Source organism: Arachis hypogaea, chromosome 10, assembly GCF_003086295.3.
Source record: "Arachis hypogaea cultivar Tifrunner chromosome 10, arahy.Tifrunner.gnm2.J5K5, whole genome shotgun sequence".
In the NCBI taxonomy this organism is placed as follows: domain Eukaryota; kingdom Viridiplantae; phylum Streptophyta; class Magnoliopsida; order Fabales; family Fabaceae; genus Arachis; species Arachis hypogaea.
The window spans coordinates 23,458,182-23,462,542 of record NC_092045.1 but is presented as its reverse complement, the minus strand read 5'-3'; the positions used below and the strand labels follow the sequence as shown (position 1 = coordinate 23,462,542).

At 29.6% G+C, this 4,361-nt stretch overlaps 1 long non-coding RNA gene across 2 annotated transcripts; it reads right to left on the bottom strand.

Annotated features, from left to right (window-relative positions):
• Nucleotides 1-460: 460 nt before the first annotated feature.
• LOC140175826 (uncharacterized) lies at nt 461-2,265 on the bottom strand. 2 transcript variants are annotated; one of them, XR_011866519.1, is made up of 3 exons: nt 1,856-2,265; nt 1,223-1,558; nt 461-691 (listed from the first exon to the last, which is right to left on the bottom strand). It is a non-coding gene; the product is annotated as an uncharacterized lncRNA (long non-coding RNA). The 2 variants fall into 2 exon arrangements; XR_011866518.1 differs by lacking the exon at nt 1,856-2,265 and having other exon boundaries at nt 1,223-1,594.
• Between the last annotated feature and the right edge of the window lie 2,096 nt (nt 2,266-4,361).

The following is a 4,361-nucleotide window of genomic DNA, read 5'->3' as shown; positions in this document are numbered from 1 at the left end:
CCTTAATCAAATATGTAGGAATTTTATTGCTAAATCAAAGCTATTCTAAATGAGAAAGTAGAGTTATGAAGTAGTCGCTAATTTGCTAGGAAATAATATGTAGTCAATTAGTTATAATACTATCGCAAATGTCATCGCAAATTCTTTTAAAACTAGTAACAAATTGATAGGTATCTCACAAATGTTTCAGTCGCAATGAAATCTTTAATTTATCACCATCATCAATAGATAGGGTGTTCGTAGTGCAGTTTGGATCAATTTTCAAGATAAAAAATCATCCGATTCGAATGCTTAATTTCTATGCGTGCGGTTTTGATTGGATGGTGTTTTCTAAAAAATTCGATCCAATATCAAATGGTATAGTGTAGTTTGGATTGGATTTGTGATTTTTAAATTGCACAAAGTAAATGCAATACTTCACAATAATAATGCTGATGCCTGATGTGAATATGCATAATAATAATCCCATCAACAAGAACATAAATATCAACAATAGTAATTCAGTGTACATAATTCTAGTAAAAACAATAATATATAAAGTCTCAATATAAACATTAACATATAAAGTCTCAATAAATCATAAATCCTCAAGATACAAAGACAAATAACATAATAAGTTGAGAAGTGGAGTATTAATTAGATTCATTTGCAGAATCATCCTCATCTGTCACCTGAGGAATTGGCTCAAGGTCTGATACAAAAAAAATACAATAAATATTAATAACATATAATAAGTTAACAACTAGTAAAACTAAATAATGCTTGTAGATAAAAGAAAACCTAATAAAGAACTGAACTTATTAAAACATAATAAGTTAACAACATAGTAAAATTAAGAACAATTTTAACGCTACAGTAATACTTGTTGACTAATATATCCCATATAAAAATAATATATAAAGAATATACACAAAAAATTATACAAGTATTATTTCTTAAAAAAATTACCTGTTATTGTTTCGTAGAAATTTCGGTGCAGGAGAAAATACCTTAGATCAGAGAGGATGGAGTGATAAGATGAATAACATAAATAGAACTTTCACAAAAATAAAAAATTTAACAAATTGAAACAAAAAATATCCAAAAGCAAGACAAAATCTAACATAGTATAAAAAAAACAGATAAAAAACAAGACAAAACTTAACAAAACATAACAAAAATAGATTAGTAAAAAAAGACAAATTTAATAAATAACAAAAATATATAAAAAACAAGGCTGAACCTTTAAGATGACAGTTGCGTGAGGAGGCGAGGAGGAGGGCGGCTTCGTGACGGAGAAGACAACGATAGTAGCGTCACTAAGAGGAAGAGGCGGCGGCGTCATTGAGAGGAGGAGAAGGCATCAATGAGAAGAGGAAGTGGCGCTGTGACTGAACAGAGGTGGCGTCAATGAGAAGAAATAGTAGGCGGCATTTGTGACACTGAGACTAATAGACGAGACTGACTTTTGAGAGAGGAGATGAGTGTGAATGGGACTATGGGAGTGCTTTAAAAGTGAGAGAGGAGACTGATTAGTGATTAGTGTTTGTTTTTGGGAGGAGGCATGGGATTTGTGCGGCTGCGGCGCATAGACAACATTGAAAACAATGAAATTGAAAACAATGAAAACCACAATAATTTGGTTGTATTGATCTCATTTCAATAATCTAAGTATTGAATCTCATTTTAACAATTTATATATATTACATTCAATAAGATGTTATCTCTGTTTTTCAATTCATAGCAAAAAATTAAAACATAACCAAATAAAAGAAAAAGAATTTAGAAAGAACCAAATATCAATAAGCATAAATAATCAGAAAATTATAATAAAAAATCGAATAATTAAAAGTTTAGCAAGATGAGACTCCATTACAGTTTCCAGATGCAGGGGAGGATGACGGAGACACTAGATGGTGAGACGATGGAGATGACGGGGCTGGAAACGAAGATACGATGGTGCATCAGTGGCTGTGAGGAAGACGAAACACTAGAGGGACGTCACGACTTCAACGACGTAGATGAAGGGTCAGACGAACAGCATGGCTTCAACGACAGCAAACCAAAAACCAGAGACGAAGGCCCAAATGGCTGGAGCATGATGGGAATTCGGTTGTCGGAGACAAAAGGTGTAGGAAGAAGGGCTCGCTCTTCTGTGCGAGACAACAGTAGCAGCAGCGCTACTTCCAGCGGCAGTGACGCTGTGTGTATGCAGCGCTCTGAGTGAGGAAACGATTGTGAGTGAGTGAGTGAGGGAACGATTGTGAGAGAGCGAAGAGGGTGATTTGTGTCGTTTGTGAGTGCGGCATTGTGTGTATGTTAGTGATGTGTTAGGATTAGGTTTAGTCACAGAAAGGATATTTTCAGGGTTTTGTTGGTTCGGTTCTTCAGTTTGGATTGGTTTTAAACACTCTCAAATGGAAAACACGCGCGTTTTCAATTTTTAAAATTAAACGCTTTTTTAGATTAGTATAACTTGTTTTATTTGTTGAGTTGCTAATTTTTTTCTTTTCTTTTCAAATTTTTGTTTTGAATTTTTTGAAAAAAATTTAAATTTTAAGAAATCTTTTATAAGATTTTTTAATAAACACAAAAATATTTATGTAAATGTTAATGATTTTCTCTTAAAATAAATAAACTAAAATAATTAATATTACACTTTTAATTTAAAAATATTTTTATATTTTATAAATTTTTTATGACTTTTTAGTTTAATCTTAATCATTCATGTAAAATATTTAATAGCTCTTCTATATTATTTAACCCACATATTCTAATATATTTGTTAGTATTATTTATTAAATTTTATTATAAATACAAATATAGTCATTATATATATATATATATATATATATATATATATATATATATATATATATATATATATATATTCTTGAATCTATTCCTATACATAGGTATTGATTACTTCTTGTATCAATGTAATTTAGTTATTGAAAAATTGAGTTAATATTCAATTTGGCTTCTAAAACTTGAGGATTGATCCTTAAAATTACAATTAACTTAATTTGAACCCCAAAATTTACAACAGTAACTCACATTAGTTTCTGATCTAGTAGTAATTCGCATTAGGGTCCAATTTGAGTCAATTAAAATTTTGAGGGTTAAATTGAGTCTGACCTCAAATTTTAGAGGGCAAAATGAGTATTAACTCTAATTTTTTTATTTATGGGCTTCAATTTTCTGGCTATCTCGAACCATTTATGGCAAGATCTCACAGCGGTTAACCTTTTTGTTTTTTTTTAAATATTAAAAAAAACTTCAATTTTTTTTGGGTGAGTAAATTTAAAAAAATAATATTAGCACAAAAAAATATTTTTAAGTTTACCGTATTACTTTTTTTTAGGGGTTTGTCAAATTTCAAGTTAAATCCAAAAAAAATGTACTAACTTATTAAAAAAATAAAAAAGAAGCATCCGTTTGGTATGGAAATTGGCCAACTTATTAAAAATTCTCATATATAACAATTTAATTCTCTTATCTATTATATATTTTTTAAGTATATTTTGTGATTGAAAATTATCAACATTATTATACTCCTATTTTCTAAAGACATTAAATTTTTAAATTTGTCTTTAAATTATATTAATTTAAACTTCGATTCAAATTAATAGCAAACTTTCCATGAAAAACAACGACAAGGTTGTGATCTAATTGGGAAAAAAAATCTTTCTTAAAAAAAAGTTTTTGATTTAAATTGTTTGTGAAATTTTTGAAAATTGACATCTTGCTTGAATATTGTAAGTTATTAGTTATTAAAAATTAGCTAGATAATTATTAGTCACGACTTTGGAACTTTAATTATTCTCTCGTTTAAAATAACTTTAAATTAGTGACAACGCTGTGACAAAATACATTAGAGTGTTTGACAAATTTGCTTCAAACTTTTCATGAATTTTTCAAGGATTTATATAGAGGTTAAGGATTAGTAGCAATATGAAATAAGGACATAAAAAGGACGACTAACGTATTTCCTCACAAATTAGTAGTAACATGAACAAAGTGAGGAAATTCTATCAGTTGTTAAGCGGTTGCTAATTCCTCACTAAATAAGCTTTTGATTAGTGACTCAATTGCGACCAGTTACTTCTAACATTTTTTTGGTTAGCTTTAGATTTGTTATAACTCTACAACAGATTCTAACGATATTAGCGAGTAATTTGCTACAAAATAGGTAGGATATAGCTTTTGCTTTGCGACAAGATTGCAATTGCCAAGTTGCTTGCTAAATTAAATTTGCGACAACTTAGAGATAAATGTATTTCGTCCGCTAATCAGCGACTTGAAATCAGCGAACGAAGTATGTCAGTTGTTAAACGGTCGCAAATTTCTCGCTCCTTAGGTCCTAGGCATTCAATATCCAT